We start from the raw sequence: 23,619 nt of genomic DNA on the forward strand, positions 1-23,619 counted from the left end.
AAGGTTTCGTAACACTCCTGTGAAGCATCTTAATGCTTTTTGTTACGTAAATGGCTCTATATAAATAAGTTTTTCTTCCATTATTCGTTTCTTGAAGATCAATATCAATGCCAAAGAAATCAGTCTTCAAATTCCTGAAACAGTGGCTATACAAGACTAAAATTATTAATTTGTAACCTCTCATGTTGACTTAGATCAGCAACTACTTCATATCTGCCTTTGTTCCTTTCTTAACAAATTGACTGGAAATGACTTTAAACAGACAACTTTTTCTCTTTTCTTCTCAGTCTTGCATGAGAACATGTTCAAGCACATACACCCTGCATAGTTTAAAGTCCCAAGTCCAAGAATCATAATGTCTCCAAAAGCTCTTAAATAAATTGATACCCTTTTGACCTCATTTCCCTGAGCTCTCACTTGGAGCTTTGCAATCCTGAAAAATTACATGGGAGTAGTTGATGTTGAGTTTTAAAATCAGCATTTTCTCAGAACCGTAGTGGGAATAAGTTCAACTAATCCAACGAGCAGCAGTTAAAAATAAAATTTATGGTATTATTTCATGCCAACTCTCAGGTGGTCCACTGTGAGTGTGGGAACCATGAGAGGTAGTCATTCCACAACACAGAGCAACATTAATTAAAAATAATTAAAGGCCATTTAATTTTTTTCTATAATTAGTGGTGGTAGGATAAGAGGAAGCAAGACTTGCAAGTACTGTTCTCTGAACCTTACCTGATGAACATTAGCAGTAGAGTCACCAAAGCCAGTCACTGACGAAGTGATGTTAGCCAGCTTACATTTGAACAATTTCATAATTTTAAGGCCTATGTTGTGGCCACTTGATGCTTAAATCCTCATCATGGTATCAAGGTCTCAGCCATGATATTCCGTTCAATATTTCAGACAACAGTGTTTGAATTTTGCAAAAATAAATTTGTTACTTACAAAATTTTCATACACTCCCAAGTATTGGAATAGCATTGTAATCAGCAAATAGCAGGCTGAATTATGTCCTTTTCAAGTGTAGCATGCAATCATTTTGTGGTTTATGTTCCTATGGTGCTGTAATCTATAAAAAAAGTTGTTGATGTCATTCAGTGCTTGCAAGGGTAGATTCTCTCCACATCCTACTGCTTTCTTGGCAATCAAACAATTGTGGGTAGAAATTAGCATTTTATCATTGCCTTGTGAAAAAATAGCCATTGTTGTTTTAAAGGTAAAAGAGTTTACAGCACAGATACCGATGCACAATGTAACCAGCAAATAGAATAAAAATAATTCATTGCATTCTGATTCTTTGTCCAGCTTTTGATCTTCATCCAACTTTTAAATCCCACTGAAGGTGGTCTTGGTGTTTTACGATCTTCAGTTAACCTCAAAAATTCTTTAATATCTTCACTTCCCACTTCCTTTATTTAGTTAGTGTTGGTTTAGTTATTAACATTTAGACTTCTGTAACTGCGAGAAAATATACATGAAATTATGCTGGTATTTTATGTTTATGCCTCAAGTCCTCTGAAGGTAGCAACTAGTACTAATTACAATGAACTTCATAAAAGCCAGAACAAACTCAAATCAGCCAACAGGTAAAGAATAGTTAATAACGAAAACAATATCATAAAATATATGTGACCAAGGCCATTGCCACAAGGTGACTGAATAAACTGAAATCAGTTTTATTACAATGGATTTCTGCAATTTAGTTAATATTCCAGAATAAGATTCCATACAATTTTCTATGACTATTGAAATTAAATTTCCTTGCAAATAATAAAATGAAATATTTACAAATTTCCTATGAGTGCAGCTACAACTGAAGTCAATGAGCCACTACTTGTACTAAATGGGAGATCATTGAAGCATTCAAGAGTTGTTGCAGTGAAGAATTTAAACAGAATGATAACTGGTTGGCTGATTTCATCAGCATTAATCCTGCAACCAAAAGAATCCATAGCTATTTATTCAAATATTAGAATCATACCTCGTATAAAGAGAGATGGTTACATGTGCTGGAGGTCACTTATTTCACCACTGGGGAAACATTCAAGTGTTTCTCAAGGTGATGTACCAGGACCAACCATCCTCAGCTGCCTAACTGATAACCTTTCCATTTATCACGTCAGAAATGGATGTTCTCACTGATCACTGGGCAACATTCATTTGTATTCATAATCACCATCCAGATTTGAACTCTGAAAACGGCAACCAATTTCGTTGCCATGCAAGTGACAGGCATGAAAATTTTTAACTAAACCATGAGCAGGCAGAAGGGGTTAGTTTAATTTGGCATCATGTTCAGCACAGGCATTGTGGGCCGAAGGTCTGTTCCTGTGCTGTACTGTTCCATGTTCAATATTCTAAAGTGTCTAGTTTGCTCTTTGGCAGTCAATGGCAATGTAATTATCAGCTCTACCACCACCTATACTCTGGCGATCTTCACTGAGCAGAAACTTGTGAAGGAGTCATACAAATACTGTCACTACAATTGCAGTTCAGAAGATAGGTATTCTGCAGCAAGTAATTTGCCCTCTGACTCTCAAAGTTCTTCTACCATCTATAGAGCTGAGGGGAGCATGTGATGGAATACTTTCCACTATCCTGAACACAGAGCAAAACAAAATTAAGAAGCTTGAATCCACTTATGAAATAGCCCGTATGATTGGCACTCCATCTATCAGCACAAACATTCACTTCCTCCATCAGCAGACTGTGTACTGCAGCAACTTTCCTTGGTTTCACTTAAGTGTCTCCAAAGCTGATAAGCCACCAACATCTCCAAGATCCACTCCAAGTCTAATACCATTGATTTGGAATAATATGTTACTGTCAAAACTTCTGGAATGCCCGACAGTATTTCACTGCATAAACCACAATGGTTAAAGAAGCTGGCTTTTCCACCACCTACTCAGGGCCAATTGGATCAGTTGATAAATGCTGGCTTTAGCAGCAACACCCATGTCTTATAACTGAATTAATAAAAAGGCTGAACAAAAATTACCTATGGTCCTGTATTGGTAGGAAGATAGGAATTAGAGTATGGATAATGGGTCTGTTGTCAAATTGGAACTTCGAGTGTTGACTTCCAAAAATCCATGCTGGGGCATCAAATTTTTGTTATATTTATAAATGAACTGGATGACCTAACAGAGAGCCATATAGGTACATTTCTTGATGACACAAAATTAAGGGGCACTGTAAATAACATGGATTGGAGCAGAAAGTTGCAAGTTACAGCAATGATTTAAGAAAGGGGGCAAAACTAGAAGACATGATTTCTTGGAAATAAAAGGTGTTACCTCACATTTTCCCAAAAATGTGAGGTAACACCTTCTAGTTCCAAGAAATCATATCACTGCTAAGATCTGTGGAATTAGGATCTGATAACAGAGATCATTAAAAACTAGTGGTCAGATACAAAGAAATAATTTAAAATGCTTATGAAGTTTTAGCAAAATACAATGAGGTGGAAGTTAGACACAGAGGTCTGGGTAGACTTCATCCAAACCTAAAGCATTCAGTTCTGAGCACCACACCTTAGGAAGGGAAATGATCTTTGGAGAAGCTGCAGAGTAGATGATACCTGGGCTAAGAGGGCTAAATTCTGAGGGCAGGTTCTTAAGTATGGCTAATTAAGGAGTGAACTAACTTGAGAGTTAAATGGTATAATAGAGTCAAAGTTATACAGTAAAGAAACAGTCCCTTCGACCCAAATCGTCCATGCCATCCAAGTTGCCTACCTGAGCTAGTCTCATTTGCCTGCATTTGGCCCTTATCAGTCTAAACCTTTCTTATCCATGTCCCTGTTGAAATGTCTTTTAAATACTGTAATTGTACCTACCTCTACAGCTTCCTTTGGTGGAACATTCCACATGCCCACTGCCCTCTGGGTGAAAAAGTTGCTCCTCAGGTCCCTTTTAAATCTTTCCCCTCTTACTTTAACCCTATGCATTCTAATTTTAGACTCACCTACCACGGGAAAAAGACGGTAACCATTCACCCTATCTATGCCCCTTATGATTTTATATACCTTGATAAGGTCACCCCTCAGTCTCTTATGCTTCAGGCAAAAATGCCCCAGCCTCTCCTTATAACTCAAGCCCTCCAGTTCCAGTAACATCCTCATGAATCTTTACTGCACCCTTTCCAGCTTAATGATATCCTTCCTTTAGCTAGGTGACCAGAACAGCACATAATACTCCGCATGATCTCAGCAACAAATTGTGCATTTGTAACAATGACATCTCAACTCCTGTACTCAATACCTTGACTTATGAAGGCAAATGTGCCAAATGCTTTCTTCACCATCCTGTCTACCGATGTCTCCACTTTGAAGGAACTATGTACCTGTATCCCTCAGTCTCTCTATTCTACACTTTCCAGGGCCCTACCATTTACTGTGCAAGGCCTGCCCTAGCTTAACTTACCAAAGTGCAACACCTCACATTTGTCCAAGTTAAATTCCATCTGCCATTCTTTGGCCCACTTCCTCATTTGATCTATATCCCATTGTAATCTTAGATAGCCTTCTTCACTGTCCACTATACCACCAATTTTGGTGTCATCTGCAAACTCACTAACCATGCCAACTACATTCTCATCCATACTCTAATTAATAGAGATGACAAACACCAGTGGAACCAGCACCGATCCCTGTGGCTTACCACTGGTCACAGGCCTCCAATCTGAAAAACAACCCTCCACTACCACCTTCTGACTCCTTCCACCAAGCCAATTCTGGAACCAATTGGTTAGCTCATCCTGGATCCTATGTGATCTAATCTGGTCTACCACATGGGACCTTATCAAAACACTTGCTAAAGTCCATGTGGACAATGTCCTCTGCCCTGCCCTTGTCAATCCTCTTCATCGCCTCTTCAAAAACCTCAATCAAATTCGTGAGACATAATTTCCCGTGCATAAAGCCATGCTGACTATTCCTAATCAGTCCTTGCCTTTCCAGATGTTGATAGGTCCTGTCCCTCAGAATCCCCTCCAGTACTCTCCCACCACTGATGTTAGGCCCAACAGCCTGTAGTTCCTTGGCTTGTCCTTGCAGCCTCTTTTAAGTAAAAGCACAATGTTAGCCATCCTCCAAAAGCTCATCTCTGGCTAAAAATGATGCAGATCTTTGTGTCTGGGCCCCTGCAACTTCTTCCCTAACTTCCTGTAATATCCAAGCATGCACTCGTTGAGGCCCTGGGGATTTATCCACCTTAATATGCTTTAAGACCATCAGCAGCATCTCCTCTTTTGTAATGAGGATACTTTCCAAGACATCACTATTCATTTCCCTTCACTCCTTAGCTTCCATGACCTTCTCCACAGTAAAAGTAAATGAGAAATATTCATTTAACACCTCACCCATCTCCTGCGGCTCCACACAGATGACCACATGGATCCTTAAGGGTATCTATTCTCCTGCTAGTTACATTTTTACTCCTAATATATATCGTATATCCTTTACCTAATCAACCAGAGCTATCTCATACCATCTTTTTGCCCTCCTGGTATCCCTGTTAAGTGTACTTCTACATCCCTTATGCTCAAGGGATTTGCTTGGTCCAGATGCCTCTATCTGTTATACGCTTCTTTCTTTTTCCTGACAAGGTCATCGACATCCCTTGTCAACCAGGGTTCCCTAATTCTGCCACCCTTGCTTTCACTCTAACAGAAACATGCTGTCCCTGAACTCTCCTTATCTCACTTTTAATACCCTCCCACCTGCCAGAAGTCTCTTCACCTGCAAACAGCCTCTCACAATCAACCTTTGCAAGTTCCTGCCTAATGCCATCAAAATTTGCCTTGCCTCAGTTTAGGATTTTAAACTTGTGGATCAGTCCTCTTTTTCCATAACTATTTTAAAACTAGTAGAATTATGGTCACTGTTCCTAAAGATCTCCCCCATTGACACATCAATCACTCGCACTGCCTCTTTTCTCAATAAGAGGTCCAGAGGTCCCTGATACTTGCATAGTCATCAACATATTATTTGAGGAAAGTTAAGGGAAGGGGTAATCACCTACTATTACAGCCCAATTTTTCTTACAGCTATCTGCAATCTCCATTCAGAGAAAACAGAAACTACTTCTTCTTTAAAATCCTAAACTGAGGCAAGGCAAATCTTCAGGTGGGTATCTGAAACAACCTGAAAATTAAATCTGGACAATGCAGAAAATGTTTCTTTATATAAGAGAGAAAGAAGATCTGTGACACTCTCACCAAGTGAGGTTGTGACAAACACTCAGCTGTGATCTAAGTGAATTTTAAAAGCCTGTATGAGGGCTGAATGGCCTTTTCCTGTTTCAAAGTGCCCACTCCATGATCCCTGACTGACTAAATCATTTTTCTTCCATTTTCAAATGGACTTTTTGTCCAATTTAGTCAAAGCACAGCTTGTCAAATGAATAATAAGGGAGTTCAGTTCAGATTCCAAATATATCTACATATTCGTCCCAAGTAGCAGCCAAATATTTGTCAGATACTGTCAGCCTCGGGATTTGAGCCTTTAGCCAGCTGTGATCCAGGTCTGTCTGGTGGTCTGGCAGCATTAGGCTACTGAAAAAAATATTCTTTTGCTGCTCAAGATTTTAACCCTTGCTTAGTCTCACCCAAACCATCTAATTCCTCAAATACAACAACCAAAATTACATAACCCAGAAGCATTTTAATTACACGATCCATTAAATGTTCAGCTCTGTCCATGAAAGAAATCACCATCTCCTGAGTGCAATAACAATTTCCATTTGGGTTCCGTCTCTCACCTCGTATTGGTTCATTCTGTTTAATATAAAGTCCCATTTCATATACTGTATCCAACCCCAATTAATTGAGGGTTTTTTAAAAAAAACTTACAATAAATAGTTTGGCAACAGGATGAACATCAAGGAGAAAGTACCAACTTATCACAGGATGCTGGTGTGTTTGGATTTTCTGGGTGGGCTACAACTTATTTAAGCAGAATCAATACGAAGCTGAAAATGTAAATATTTAAATGGAGATAACTTGATATTGTCAAGTTGCCACACACCACCACCACTTCCTGAACCTATGCACAAGTCATGACAGTACAGATGATTAAGTAGCTATTTACATCAACTCCAGGAAGGAAATCTGGTGCTTGTATCTACTTCAATCTCCTAGGAGCTTTGGACATAACTTCTTTATGTTCTGCTGGATACCTCCAGTGAATTTGGCCAATACTGAAATGTGTATCTCCTACATTTCTAGCACTTTGCTTTAAGATGCCACTACAAGCCCATGATTAGTATCTGCCCTGCAATATATTTTGCCCTTCTTTAAGAGTGCCTGCCTCTAAGCAGCATACTCATTGCTGGAAGCTCATTTGCTCTTGTTAAGTAATCCTCAACCACCAGAAACCAATGAGATATGCCTCTTAGATAAGCAGACAGAACCATTACCTGAACGCTAACCACCTTCCAGCTGATGGGCATTTAACACCAATAATCTACCCAATATGCTCAATTGTGTTTCCTGTAGATGTGTTGAAATTCCATGAAGGCTAATTCACTCAGTCTAAATGATAGTGTAATTTTCATTCATTTGTTTTCTTTCAAAAAATGACACTAAGCCTTTGGAAAAATAATCTGCAATTGCAACAATACTTAACCATTACCTTTGCTAAACATTTCTTATTCATATTTTCTCTGAAGTTTCTCAGTTATAGTCTCACAAGTTTAGAGTTATCCCCAACTTCCACAATGACACAGTGACATCTTCATACGAGTCAAGTAGACCGCATGTGAAAAGAAGTCGTAATAGGCAGTCTAATGGGACTAAAGTTTCAAGTCCCTGATGGCCTACATCCCAGATGTAGGAGTGATGACAAGAATGTTGATACTTTGGTTATGATCTTCCAAAATTCCCTTGATTCCAGAAAGTCCCAGTAGATTGGAAAACCTCATATGGAATGCCTCTATTGAAGAAAGTAGGGAGAAAGAGCACAGGAATCCATGGGCTATTTAGCCTAACATCTGTCTTTGGGAAAATGTTGGAATCCATTATTAAGAAAATTGCAGTACATTTAGAAAATCATAATGCCATCAATCAGAGTCAATGTGGTTTTATGGAAGGGAAATTCCATTTGACAAATATATTAGAGTCCTATTGAATGTAATAAGCAGAGAGGATAAAGGCATACCAGTAGATGTGGTATATTTTGGATTATCAGAAGGTCTTCAATAAGGTGCCACATAAAATTTTACCACACAAAGTAATAGCTCATTGGGGTGGAGTGGGGGCAAGATATTAGCAGGTGCAGAGGATTGCCTAACTTACAGAAATCAGTGTCAGGGTCATTATCAGGCTGGCAAGCTATAACTACGAGAGTTTCATATGGATCAGTGCTAAAACCTCAACAATTTATAATCTATATTAACGACAAATGAAGGGGCAAAGAGTATTGTGCTGACAGTACCAAATGGGAAAGAGTCTGTTAAAGAGTAAGAGTAGGCAAAAAAAATCCTGGCAGTTGTAGAATTATGTGGGGAAATATGGGGTTATGCACTTCAGAAGAATAAATAGAAAAGCAAAATATTGTTTAAATGGAGGGAGATTATAGAATGCTAATGCAATGTCCTCATACATGAAACACAGAAGGTTAGCAGTCAAGTACAGCATGCAATCAGGAAGGTGAATGGCATGCTGGCCTTCAGAGTAAAGGGAAGGGAGTACAAAACAGGAAACAAACAGAAACTGCTGGAAGCACTCAGCAGTCAGGAAATGGAGGGAGGAACAGTTAACATTTCAGATTCACATCTTCTCATCAAAACTAGGAAAAAGTAAAAATCCAAATGTTTAAAGTTGTAGCAAATGGAGGGAGTGGAGGGGTGAGAGGAATGCACTTTGTACTTCCAGCATTTTCTATTTTTATTACAGAGCTACAACATCTGCAGTTTTTTGCTCTTTGATAAAAGTGGGGAAGTGTTGCTGCAACTGTACAGGGCATTGGTGAGACCACACCTGGAGTGTTGTATTACAGTTTTGGTCCCCCTGTTTAAGAAGAGATTTACTAACCCTGGAGGATGTTCAGGGAAGGTTCATGAGGGTTGATTTGATTCTTGAGATGATGGTGTTGCTTTTGAGGAAAGCTTGGGCAGGTTTGACCGATTTAGGAGAATGAGTGGTGATCTTATTGAAACATCTGGGATTCTGAGGGGGCGTGGGAGAATCAAGAAGCAGGGACATCATTTTGGAATAGAGGGTCACCAATTTGATCAGGAGGAATTTCTTCCCTTAGAAGAAAGTGAATCTTTTGAATTCTCTGGAGAACTATAGAGGCTGAATTATTGAATATATCAAGGTTGAGATAGATAGGGTTTTTTTGATAAAAAGTAGAGTCTAGGGTTAAGGAGGGCAGCCAGGAAAATGGAGCAGAGGCCAAGTCCAGATCAGTTGTGATTTTTTTTGAATGGTGGAAAAGACTCAAAGGGCACATGCCTGCTTCTGCTCCTCTTTCTTATGTTCTCAACAGGGACTCAATTTTATAACTGAATAAATGGAAATTGGGAGGAAAACTAGAACAGCCAGGGTTTCCAATCCTTTCAGCTGTCTAGCCACTTTTGCTGAATGAGTCCAAACGTCAGGTCAGGATAGGTCTATACTTAATGTTAAAACCCTTTCCATAATTGAATAACCTGATGATCACTGCTCACACATGAACGCTGACTAGTATGGCAAAGTACAGCAGGATCGCCATTCTGTTATAGGGTCTCTGACCTGAAACATCGACTCTGTTTCTCTTCCCACAGATGTGTCCTGACCTGCTGAGTATTTCCAGCATTTTCTGTTATTGCTATAGATTTCCGGCATCTGCAACTTTGTCGATTTTCAAAGTACTGACAGTGCCTGGCACTTATGAAATTGCGCCCAAAAATGCGATCAATGCCTTTCACAAAAACAAGAAAGAGATATTCAATAAAAAATGTTTGAGAAGTTCAAATGTGTGATCAATGTCACAGCCATTTTCCAGGAAAATTTAATGGGGTTGTGTCACAACTTGATCAAAATTGACATTTTATACACCACAGAAATTAAAATTATCAATCTGGCTCAATTCAGGTTTTCCATCATTGTAATAAAGATCTCCATTTAGGGCAATACCTGAATCTGTTTAAATATGAACTAATAATGGGCACATCGTCTGCCCAAAATATTTTTCCTAAATCACTAGGCCAATTATTAGTAGCATTTTGGACTGTCTGGGCAGCTTTCAAAAAAACTCACTAAAATGTAACATTCCAATAGATTCAAAGTGTTAATCATTACTAAACTCTACATTGAAAATACCTTGGGAGGAATGATCACCATAGTCACCCCCACAGGCAAATTACAGCACTTTTTTTGTAGTACTTCAATTATAGACAGTTGCATACACATGTTGCTGCTAAATTCTGTGATTAAGAATCTGCAATGAATACTGAAGCACCCTATTTGGTTTGTTAAATGTCATCAGAGTGATTTATCAGCAGTTTATCTCTGAAGGGAACAGTGGAGCAGAAGCAATGCAGACAGACATTACACACTTCAGTGAAATTTAGTAACACGAAGGGTCATTTTTCTTCCAGACTAGGCCAAGTGTTGTTCCTTGCCAGCAAACGATTCAAATAAAAGAATTAGGGGGTATATTATAAATTCAAGTGGTCTTTTACAACAGTGAAATCAAGTGTATTTAAATATGCTTGGCACAATAAGCAATCAAGGATTAAAGAGACATCACAGTTCTGGTTGCTGGGGAGGTAGAAAAATGGAGCAGCTGTATGTCATTTTGTTATAATGACATCAAATGCAAACAGCACAATAACTTATTTCATGCACTTACATCATGTTGATTGGAAACACACAAGTATATTCACAAATTTTTGCATTGTAGTTTGGACAAATTACCAAAAATGCCTGAGAACAAAGTATATACACCATGCAAATGCAATACAACCTAAAATCAATCCCACTAAAAATAAGGTAATTAATCTTTCACCACATGTGTGGTCTCTTCACATTCATGTCAATCAAAGTGGCCAATACAAATGTATTTCCTTACTTAAAATTCAGGTGCAACAATTGGAATAAATTTGGATTGTGAAGTGCTTTAGAATATGGTTTGATGTCTTTCCTCTTTTGACAAATCCTTAGTCCCAGTAAAAATCTACATATAGTTACATACATTAAAAGAAAGGTGATTGAAAATATTGGACTTGCAATGTATAATTAATATATTAAAATTCTTAAACGCAGCAGCCATCTCTTGTCATTTTAGCTGATTGGTGGAAATCAGAGATTAAGAACCAAATGAAATGCAGCTTTGAAATTGGGTAGGAAGCAATTCTGCCATGCTGCTGCAAATCAGGGATCAAAATAGCAACACATACATGCCACATTTCTGCCATATATTAAGACTGATGCCACTTCAGTGAACGGATTTGCATGTGTGCTAGCACCCTTAGCAAGTATGCAAAGCACTATGTCCATCAGTGTGCAAGGCTCATTTAAGAACCAGCCCTGCTGCTTTCGAGCTCAATGGTCTGACCTTCAGTTGTGTTTAACCTTGTACAACTGAAAAGTATGTTAAACAACTGGAAGAATAATCCTCCCTCTCCACATCCCAACAGCACTCTTTAAAAGGATCATCATCAAAAAGTTTATTATTATAGACTCAAATGTTGACCTACAAGAGGCGATCTGGGCCAATAGCAGCAGTGGAACTCTATGACATCAAAACTCATAATCACAGGGGCTGAAATATCTCTCACTTCATCATTACCATCAAACTAGCCAGATTCGATCTGACCAGATCATTGAGTATATATAACAATTTCAAACACGCTTTTGATCTGCTTAAGGAGGAAATACTAAATGTTGATCTAGAAGAGGATACATGCAGTAACACTAAACAAATCATCCTGAATAGGATAAAGCACAGTATGGCCTGACCCACCCCAGCCCAGAATACATAGCCGGTCCAAACCCAACGTATATCGTTGTGTCTAGTCAGGCTTAGGTCAGGTAGCTGGACTCCATTTGCCACTATCATTCAGTCCCAGACTTCATCACTGGCTTGGTCCAAAAAACAGCAGAATTCCAGGGGCAGGGTGCAAAAGGGCTGCCCTTGAAATTAAGGCTGTATTTGATTCAATGGGGCATCAAGGAATCCTGGAAAACAAGAAAACTCACCATTACCTATCTCAATAGAAATATGTATTTTGTTGGAGGTGTCAATCACCTCTGCTCCAGCATGGCTTTGCATGAGTTCCTCAGGGCACAGATCTGGGCCCAGCCATTGTCAGTTACTTCATCAATGACCTTCCCTCCAAGAAAAGGTCAGAAATGGGCCATTCATCAGCCCAAGCCCATGCATTATTATTGGTAAACAGAAAGTTAAATCATGCTGCAGAAGTTTCAGAGAATGAATATCTCCAAACTTTGAGTCTAACCCGTGTCCACTGGTGTTCTGTTGCAGCCAATGCCAAACCTGAATCTCCCACCACTTACATTCAAGGATTGGACTGGAGGAGGGGGAATGGTGATTGGTACCATTCAACAGAAACTCATCTGTACCTGCTAAATAATGCTATTACTAAGAGCAGATCAGATGCTCCATAGTCTGAACCAAGTGGCGCACCTCTAGCACCCTGTCAAAAAGGCGCAAATCAGAAGCATGATGAAGTATTTTCCACTTTCCTGAGTGAGTGCAACTCCAACACTTAAGAAGCTTGACACTGTCCAGGACAAAGTAGCCTACTTGGTTGGTATGCCATTCACTGCTGTAAACCTTCATTGCCTCCACTACTGGCACACAGTGGTTGTGGTGTGCACCATTTACAAAGTGCACCACAATTACCTGCCCAGATTGCTGTGCCTGCATTTCGCAAACCTGTGACCTCTACCACCAAGACTGACTAGGGCAGCAGGTGCATGGGTAGTATGAAGTGATGCACTTTGGAATATCAAACTCCAGGGCAGAGTACAGGGTAAATGGCAAGGTACTTGGCAGTGTGGAGGAGCAGAGGGATCTGGGGGTTCATATTCACAGTTCGTTGAAAGTTGCCTCACAGGTGGAAAGAGCAGTTAAGAAGGCCAATGGGATGTTGGCTTTCATAAGTCGCGGGATTGAGTTTAAGAGCCGCAAGGTTATGATGCAGCTTTACAAAACTCTAGTTAGGTCACACTTAGAGTACTGTGTTCAGTTCTGGCCGCCTCATTATAGGAAGGATGTGGAGGCGTTGGAGAGGGTGCAGAGGAGATTTACCAGGATGCTGCCTGGATTGGAGAGTATTGAATATGAGGAGAGGTTTAAGGTGCTAGGGCTTTATTCACTGGAAAGGAGGAGGATGAGAGGAGACATGATAGAGGTATATAAAATATTGAGAGGAATAGATAGAGTAGACAGTCAGCGCCTCCTTCCCAGGGCACCAATGCTCAAGATGAGAGGTCATGGCTTTAAGGTTATGGGTGGGAGGTTCAGGGGAGATGTCAGAGGGAGGTTTTTCACCCAAAGAGTGGTTGGTGCATGGAATGCACTGCCTGGGGTGGTGGTGGAGGCAGATACATTGAACAGGTTCAAGAGCTTGTTGGATAGGCATATGGAGGAACGTGAGATAGAGGGATATGCAGGAGGAAGGGGTTAGGTAGTGTGAGGGTGGTCTGATGGACGGCACGACACGGTGGGCCAAAGGGCCTGTTTTGTGCTGTATGGTTCTATGGTTCTATGGTTCTATGGTTAATGGCAGGATTCTTTGCAGTGTGGAGGAACAGAGGGATGTTGGGGTACAAGTCCATACATCCCTCAAAGTTGCCGCACAAGTCGATAGGGTGGTTAAGAAGACGTATGGTGTGCCAGCCTTCATTAGTCGGGGGATTGAGTTCAAGAACCACAAGGTAATGTTGCAGCTCTATAAAGCTCTTGTTAGACCACACTTAGAGTATTGTGTTCATTTCTGGTCACCTCATTATAGGAAAGATGTGGAAGGTTTAGAGAGGGTGCAGAGGAGATTTACCAGGATGCTGCCTGGATTAGAAAACATGTCTTATAAAGAAACTTTGAGCGAGCTAGGGCTTTTCTCTTTGGCACGACACAGGATGAGAGGTGACTTGATAGAGGTGTATAAGATTATGAGGGGCATAGATAGAGTGGACAGTCAGCACTTTTTCCCTAGGGTGGCAATGGCCAATACCAGAGGACATCAGTTTAAGGCCAGAGGAGGAAAGTTTAGGGGAGATGTCAGAGGTAGGTGTTTTTTTTTTACACAGAGAGCGGTGGCTGCCTGGAACGTACTGCCGGGGGTGGTGATAGAGAGTGATACAATAGGGACATTTAAAAGACTCTTAAATAGGCACATGGATGTAAGAAAAATGGAGGGTTATGGGCTGTGTAGGATGGGTTAGATTGATCAAGGAGTAGGAGTTTATATAGGTCAGCAAGAACATCGTGGGCTGAAGGGCCCGTACTGTGCTGTTTTGTTTAATGTCCTACGTTCTATGTTCTATATATATGACAAACTGCAGATGCCTTCCAAGTTCACACTATTGTGACTTGGAAGTATGATGCCCTTTCTTCATCATCATTGGATCTAAATCCTGTAACCCTCTACTACAATAGTTTTGAGGGAGTACTTCACCAGAAGGATTGCTGCAGATCAAAGAGACAATTCATTACCAAGGGCAATTAGAAATATGAAATGTATATTTCTTGTCAGTGACACCCATATCCTACAAATGACTAATATAAAGTTAGCACTGCAGCTAATCGTATTTTTGCCTAGAATGCTGATGCTGTTGGTGCTGTAGTCTGTGCATGTGCTGTATACACAATTTCCTGGGACGTAAATAGAATATCGTTAACTGAAGTTTATAACAGAATAGTATTTTATTTGCAGTTGCTCAAAAATATTTCTGACAATTTTTTTTTGTCAGAACGAAATTTCACAATCTTTAACTAATAGTGAGCTTTTTGAAAAATTTAACAGGTTGGCCATCTGAGATCAAAAAATGGAAGGGATCACTTAACATATAATCAGGCAGCACTGATCACAAAAATATGTTTTTGTGTTTATAACTGAGCTTCAGATTTTTTGCGAGCAAGTGTGTTTCAGTTTGTGTGCTTTACAAATCAATTTAAATATAAAGTAAATAATGAACTGGAGTGAGGATTAAATAGAAGCTATTAACTTGCTTTTACATCAGAAAATACATTAAGTAGAGAAATACAGTTGTCCATTTCCTTGCATTATACTGTAAAAAAAACAAATCAATGTTTATAGGAGGTTTGTTTATTAATGTCTGCAGATTATGAGTAAATGGTAATTATTGACTGGAAAGTCCTGGAAACTTGTGAGGCATTCATTTTTTGCATAGTAATGTTATTACAACATTAAAAATTGTCAACAGATACTTATCCAAAGTGACTTGTTCTTTTTATTCCAAGTAAATGTTTTTTGAGAATGTTTATGATTGTCAGCAAAATAGGCTCTCACTGAAGGTTCTAGTAACAAATCCCATCTTTTCACCCATATTCCTAAACCTCCAACTGAATTTTACTAGTTGAATTTAAAAAGTATTATTGAAGACATATCAAAAGTCTTACTGAAATCCACATAGACTATATCTATCACCCTGCCCTCATGAATCTTCTTAGTTACTCAATCAAATTTGTGAGACATGATCTCCTACGTACAATGCCACGCTGATTATCTCTAATCAACCCATCTTTCCAAGTACATGTATACCTTATACTCAGAATCCCCTACAGTTAGTTACCTACCATAGATGTTAGGCTTACTGGTCTATAGTTCCCAGTGTTATTTTTTGCAGCCCTTCTTAACTGAAGGCACAAATTAGCCACCCTCCAGTCCTCTGGCACCTCACCTGATGTATATATCTCAGCCAGGGTGCCCACAATTTCTTCTCTAGCTTCCCACAGCATTTTGGATATACCTGATCAGGCCCTGGAGATATATATACCTTCATACATTTTAAGACGTCCAGGACTCCTCCATTGTAGTCCAGACTATCCCCAATACATCCCCATCAACTATCTCAAGTTCTAAAGTCTTCTCCACAGTAAAAACAGAGGAGAAGTATTCATTGAGGACCTCGCCCATCTCCTGCTGCTCCACACATTGAAGTTCACTTCAGTCTTTGAGAGGCCCTATTCTTCCCCTAGTTAGTCTTTTTCCCTTAACATACATAAAATCTCTTTGGATTCTCCTTAAGCTTCTCTGCCAAGGCTCTTCCTTGCCCCTATTTTGCCCTTCTGATTTCCTTCTTAGGTAGACTACTGCATCCCCTATACTCCTACAGGGATTCACTTGATCCCAGCTGCCTGTACCTGACCCATGCCTCCTTCTTTTTCCCGACCAGAGCCTCAATATCCCTCATCATCCAGGGTTCCCTACTCTCCTGCTAGCTTTGTCTTTCACTCTGACATGAACATGTAGACCTTGAATTCTCATTATCTCACTTTTATAAGCCTCCCTCTTGCCAGGCATCCCTTTGCCCACAAACAACTTACTTCAATTAACTTTTGCAAGTTCCTGTCTAATACCATCAAAATTTGCCTTGCCCCAGTTTAGAACTTTAACTTGTGGACCAGATCTGTCCCTTTCCATAACTAATTTAAAACGAAAAGAACTATGGTCACAGGTCCCAAAGTGCTCCCCCACTGTCACCTCAGTTACTTGTCCTGCCCTATTTCCCAACAGCAAGTTAAACTTTGTGCCCTCCTTAGTAGGGCTTCTATATATTGCCTGAGGAAACATTCCTGCAGCGATTTTTCTGTACTGCAATAGTGAATACCCGTGGAATGTTCTTCAACAGCTTATCAGATGCCTTGAAATATTAAATGCACCACAAATGTGTAAGTTCTTAGTAAATCTTCTGTCCAAAGGGGACAGACAGTGGGAAATGAGAGCCCAAGTGCTCAAGAGAATCGGCAAAAGCTCCCAATACTTCAGAGCAAGGTCATAGGTTTCTCTGTAGCAGAAGGTCCTGTCCACATATCTCATGGTTTCTCAAGTTTGGCAAGTGATTAGACAGCACTGCCAAAATGAGAATTTTAAACTCTTTTATGGAGGCCCAAACATTGTACAAGTTTCCTGTTACAGTTTAGCACGACTTCCTAAAGCACTGATATGGAGCACAGGATATTTGTGAAGGAACCCTAAAATAATGAAAAGCAACAGAAGGAGGCCTCAGACTAAGTGTTGTCAGGCTGGTGAGTTGAATCTCCTGTAACTCTTCCTGCCCTTTACCCCTTTGTTTATGGTCAGCATAACATTAAGTGTAAATTGTTGTAGACTTCCCCACACTGCTTGCTCCTCTAAAAAGTGAAAGGTTTGGTCACTGCATTAAACAGCTCCACCCCCAGCTGTGACTCAGCCTCAGAAGATGTCCATCCTTGAGTGGCCTTTCATGACCTCAGCACTTCTCAATATATCCTGCCTTATGGACAAGGAAAACCTGATAGCTGTGTCATTGTACTAATTTTGGTGAAGTAATTTCTTGGAACACAAACCAGATCACATCCAATCCATATATTATTAGCTCCATGTAGGGGTATTACACAGAAAGGTGGGCTCTATAAACTATTGGTGGACATCTTTCACTAATGAACTGAGTCAGAGTAATGAGCAATTGAAAAGCTTGAACTAGAGCAGAGTGTAATAAAGATCTCTAAGCCAAGATCTTTGGACAATTCATAATGATAAATACACCCACCAAATTAGATACCTGACTGATTTCATTTGTTTAAAAATGTCAGAAGCTGGTTAGCTGTATCACACATCTTCACAGTTGAGAGCTCTGCAACAGCAACTATCCGTTCACACTTGTTCTTTAAGATAATCAATATACTACCCTTCCTTTGCCAGCTTTGCCAAATTTGTGCCAACAGCAAGAATGAAGTGTCTGATAGTAATTCAAAACATAACGTGTTCTCTTTCAGAAGTAGAACAATGTTTTGATCACAGTGCGTTCTTCTGTAAACCAAAATAAATCCGGATGCACCATCCCAGGTAAAAATTTTGCGAGAATGCATTGAGCACAGGAAGATGTGGGCGCAGGATCCAGCTCCGACACATCATCGCAACGCTTGTCAGAAAAGCCACCAAGCCAGGATTCCTTCTCTCTCAGTAGGATGAACCGTGGAGTTACTTTGGATTGCCTCTTGGAAGCTCAATACAAGAGTGTGAGAGAGACCGGGTAACTGCACCCTCACCTGTCTCTCCAGACAAGGGATAATGGAATAAAGAGAAATCGAGAGGCGAAAGTACATTGAAAAAGTTCAAAAGTACCATCAACTTGAAAAAATAATCAAAATTCAGCCACCATAACTGTGTTTTAATTGCTTATTGTAACCGATATCTTGTTCTCTTCAGCATTTGATTGTATAACGTTTTTTGGCTGAAGGCTCGAATGTTATTATGTCTTAATTAATGCATTAATTTCATTATGTAAATACCGAGATGGCATTAACCTCCAGAACAGAAAGATGAAAGAAACGTTGTACAATCCACTCCAAAATATTAATGCCCCTTCTGCACGCGTAAACTTCTCATTCCGTGTGTGGGGGAAACACAACAAATTCCAGCTGAGATTTTCATTCATCCGGCTCTCGCTTCTGCGCAGCGCCGGCGGCAAGTACGCCGGAGCAAAGGGGGTGAGGGTGTATTGTTACCAAGTATTATTAAAGGTTAAACTCTAATGAGAGGAATATTGCATTAGTCCCCATTCCTTTCAAAATTGTTTCAAGAGGCATACCAGTAAAGCGCGTATAAATTGCTGACAATTGTGTTTCATTGTGAGCACACAACGATGTACGTGGTGCAAAAGCATCAGCTATTATCTTGGCATGTGGCGTTTGTTTGATTTTTTTTCTTTTATATCCACCAACAAAACGATGACAAATGTGATTTTAATAAAGGCTGTGTAGTTTTACCCTTGCAGGCGAAGTATAAACAAAACGTCCAAATGGAGTAGATTGAACTACTTTGTTAAAACATACACAATTACCAGATTTCTCAATTACATGTCGCGGCATAGGTATCTCAAATAAATGCAAACCTCGCTTTCCTGAAAAACGCCACTTGGTAGGAGTCAGCCCGTCTTCCTTTCTGCAGGCTACCCAGAGATGCAATAACGCTGTCTGAGCACACTGACCTTTGGCGAAGAAGGCGCCGGCGAGTTGTCGACTGTCAGTCGCCTCTCTGCGGAACTCCAGCAGGTTCGAAAAGTGTGGGGATTTCAGACGAGCGCAGCAAAAGTTCAGTGAGAGTGAGAGCTGAGTGGGAGGCGGCTGACCTTCGCCGCCGCTAATCGCCACGATACCCCCGAGCTCACATGTTCTTGAATGCAACGTTTCAGCAGCGACCCACTCCTGCTGCAACTTTCACTCCCTGCCTACCGCGGTACTGTTTCCGCGACTGTGGTTAAAACTTCGAGTGGAACAAGGTGCGACCGCGTTTGTGGCAGAGCAACAGGTTAGTAGTTCCGCCCGCTGCCAGAAACAAACGGGTTTTGAGAGAAAACAAACGTCCTCTCCACCGGCTGCCAACGCTGAGACTCCACACAATCAGGAATCTCAGTGTTCACCTCCACAGTCCGTGAAACGGGAATCCGGGGAAGTTCGGTGAACTGCCGAGTTGACAACGCTCGCTGCCTCGGAGAATGTTTAAAGCTGATTATTCAAACCCAGGTAAATCTCAGCCACCCACAATCCAACTTGCAGGTATGGAGATTGTGATTCCTGAGATGAATCGAAACAAATACAGAGCACAAACAATGTTTTCTTTTTTAAAAAAAACATACCCCATCTATTTGGTTTGAAAAAAACATTAAACTTGTTAATATAAAACTAGTAGATTATTGTACCACAGTCCATGAACTATAGTTGGTTAAATGGGCAAGAGTTTTTACTTACTGAAAGAGCGGCTGGTTCCAGTGGAGAACGCCCACACTTTGCGCGTTTCTTGGGAGTTACACGGGAATCAACTAACCCAACGTGTTCTTGGAGTCCAATTGCGATACAGAAAGGAATCAGAATACTGTGATATATGGCACCCACAACATTTCTGGCCGCAGAAATTATTTAGCTACTGTCAGCCTTATAAGGTAATGTGTTCATTTTTATGTGGAAAGCGGTGAACTTTCAGGGGAAAAACAACTACACGAATTTGACAACAGAGTTTGTCCCTATCAAAGGAAGCAAACAGAAGAAGAGTGGGTTTCTCCTATTGAACGCAGAGAGCCACAGCGTACAGAGGGGATATCTGACCACAGCACTGCTTGGAGAAGGGGACATCAAACCCTAGCACCTAAAACAAGAGGAAACACCAAGGCACCACACAGATGGCAGGAGAGAATGCCTAACCACCAGGACGGGGAAAACGAGGCAAAAACAGAACCAACTTGGAGCATCAAACAACACGAGGAACACCGGGAAATATCCGGCCAAAGCATATGGAAAAGAAGTGAATATAGAATCATAAACTCATAGGAGGCCATTCAGCCCACTGTGTCTTCTTGGTCCAAAAGAGCTACCCAGCTTAACCTACTGTCCAGCTCTTCACCATTAGCCCTGCAAGTCATGGCTCTTCATCCATATATACAAACACATTTTAAATGTGATGAATTCTCCCCTCAGCCTATGCTATTCCAAAGAAAACATCTCTAGCTTATCCAATCATTCCCTGCAATAACAATTTTCCAGTCCATGCAACATCTTCATAAATTGTCTTTGCAGCTTTTTCAGGATAATCACATGCATTTAAGGTGAGAGGGGATAGGCTCAGAACAGACATGAGGGTACATTTTTTTTACTCAGAGGAGGATGCGTGGAATGCGTTGTCTGATCGGGTGGTGGAGGCACATTCATTGGGAGCATTTAAGAGGGGCTTGGATGGGCACATGAATGAGAGGAAAATAGAGGGATATGGGCATTCTGTAGGTAGGAGGGAATAGATATGTCGGCACAACATTGTGGGCCAAAGGGCCTGTTCTGTGCTGTACTGTTCTATGTTCTATCTTTCCTGCAATGTGGTGACCAGAACTAATCGCAATACTCATGATGTTGTTTAGCTACAGTAGTTTGAGTAGTATCTGCCTGCAAAAAAGGATAAGCACTGCAAAAGCATTTTTTTACCCACCTTATTGATTTGTCCTGCTACATTTAAGGAGCATTTAAGGAGCTATGGAGTACAGTTCAAGATCCCTTTGTTCCTCCACACCCCCAAAGATCTTCCCAATTTTTGTATATTTTTCTTTGCCTTATTGGACCTCAGATAGTACAGTGGAGCAGCACGTGGTGTTGCTGCCTCACAATTCCACTGCCACAGGTTCAATGCTGACACCCAGGGCTGTCTGTGTGGAGATTGCAATGTTCTCCCTGTGACCCATGTGTTTTCCCCCAGGTGCTCTAGTTTCCTGTCAAATGCTGGTTGGTCATTGAGTCATACAGCGCAGAAATGGGCCCTTCAGCCCAACTGGTCAGTGTCAACCAAGGTTCCCATCTAAGCTAGTCCCATTTGCCCATGTTTGGCCCATATCCCTCTCAACCTTCCCTATCCGTGTACCTGTCCAAGTACTTCTTAAATATCGTTAATGTACCTGTCTCAACCACTTCCTCTGGCAGCTCATTTCATATACTAACCACTATCTGGGTGAAAAAGTTGTCCCTCAGGCTCCTATTAACTCTCTCCCCTCTCACCTTAAACCTATACCCTCTTGTTCTTGATTCCCCAACCCTGGAAAAAAGACTGTGCGCATTCACTCTGTCTATGCCACTCATGATTTTATTCACCTCTATAAGATCACCCCTCATTCTCCTATGCTCCAATGAAAAAAGTCCCAACCTACGCAACCTCTCTCCACAACTCAGTCCCTCAAATCCCAGCAACATCTTTGTAAATCTCCTCTGCACTCTTTCCAGTTTAATGGCATGTTTTCTAACAGCAGGGCTACCAAAACTGAACACAATATTCCAAATATGGCCTTACCAACTTCTTGTACAACTGCAACATAACATCCCATCTTCTATACCCAATGTCCTGACTGAAGGCTAGCATGCCAAAAGCTGCCTTCACCACCATATCTGCCTGTAACACCACTTTCAAGGAATCATGTACTTGTACTCCGAGGTCTCTCTGTTCGACAACACTCCCCAGGGCCCTACTGTTGACTCTGAATATCCTACCCTGATTTGTCTTCCCAAAATGCAACATCTTGCACTTTTCCATCAATCGTACATTATCCCAAGTTTAGGAGGGTGGCAGAGAATTACAGAAAGTTTATGACCATATGAGAATAGGTTACAGGGAAAGTAAATTGGAAAATAGAAATGATGGGATTGCACTAAGAGCTGGCATAGGCTTGATGAGCCAAATGGCCTCCTTCTATATCACAAGGAAATATATGAAATGCATTATTCTGTTCTTGTCCGGATTCAAATCCAATTCCCACTTTCCTGCCCCACTGAAGAGAACATCTACATCTCCTCCCATTTTCCCCTCACTCTTAACCACGTGTCAATTTTTGTTTCACCTGGGAACTTTATCAAGCCCCTTACATTCAGGTCTAAGTCATTAAATGCATGGATCTGATGCTGAACCCCATGGAACCCCACGGGTAATAGTTTTCTCATCACAAAATCACCTTCAGCCATTATCCTTTGTTTCCTGCCAATGATGCCAATTTTGGATCTAATTTGTTATTGGATCGGGCTTTTACCTCAACCAACAAACAATATGCTGGAGGAACTCAACAGGTCAGACAGCATCTGTGGAGGGAACTGGACAGTCAACATTTCAAGTCTTCCCGAGTTTCCTGAGCAGCTTGTTTGTTGCTTTCAATTCCAGCATCTGCAGTATCTTGTGGCTCCATCTCACTTTGAAATCTGCCGTGTGGGACTTTATCAAAGGCCTTGTTAAAATCCAATCAGACCACATCAAAAGCATTTCTCTCATCTACCCTCCTTGTTACCTTCTTAAAAAATTTAATCAAGTTAGTCAGACCCTAACTTCACTGAACAAAATCAGAAAACTGTAGGTATTGGATATCTGAAATATAACAGAAAATGCTAGCAGTACTCAGCAGGCCAGGCAGCAACTGAAAAATCCATACTAATTATCCTCAAATGATCTGAGACTTTCTACATGAAAGTTTATACTGTCCTTCGGAATGGATGCCATTAATTTGTCACTACCAAAGTTAAACTACAGGTCTTTAATTACTTGAATTACCCCTTACTTATTAAATAACATTATAGTACAATATTAGCATTCCTACAGTCCTCTGCACCACTCAAACCACTGACGATCGAAAAGTTGTAGTTAGACCCTTTGCAATTTTCTCCTTTTAATAGCCTGGCATATATTTCATCTGAGTCTGCATGTTATCCATTTTCAAAGATATTCTTTGGAAATATTTCCTCTTTTATTATGTTTATCAAACCCAATATTTCACACACTTTAACTACAACATTAGCATCATCCCCTTCTTCTGTTCATAGGGCCATAGGTTCACTAGAACTTTAACCATATCCTTTACCTCAGGTTACCTTTTTGTTTCATAATAGGCCCTAATGTTTCCTTACTACTGTCTTTATGAATTTTCCAT

At 40.5% G+C, this 23,619-nt stretch overlaps 1 protein-coding gene across 7 annotated transcripts in view; it reads right to left on the reverse strand.

The window, feature by feature from the left end:
* LOC127572447 (myosin light chain kinase, smooth muscle-like) overlaps positions 1-19,947 on the reverse strand; it is a 238,168-nt gene extending 218,221 nt beyond the window's left edge. For 4 of the 7 annotated variants that reach the window (XM_052019762.1, XM_052019781.1, XM_052019772.1 and 1 more), the window contains exon 1: positions 19,072-19,551. The gene's annotated coding sequence lies outside the window, so the exon portion shown is untranslated. Of the gene's footprint in view, positions 1-732; positions 871-19,071; positions 19,552-19,927 lie in introns of those variants that run through there. The other 3 variants (XM_052019751.1, XM_052019732.1, XM_052019742.1) reach the window with 3 other exon arrangements.
* Between the last annotated feature and the right edge of the window lie 3,672 nt (positions 19,948-23,619).

The sequence above is a fragment of the Pristis pectinata genome, chromosome 1 (assembly GCF_009764475.1).
Source record: "Pristis pectinata isolate sPriPec2 chromosome 1, sPriPec2.1.pri, whole genome shotgun sequence".
NCBI lineage: Eukaryota > Metazoa > Chordata > Chondrichthyes > Rhinopristiformes > Pristidae > Pristis > Pristis pectinata.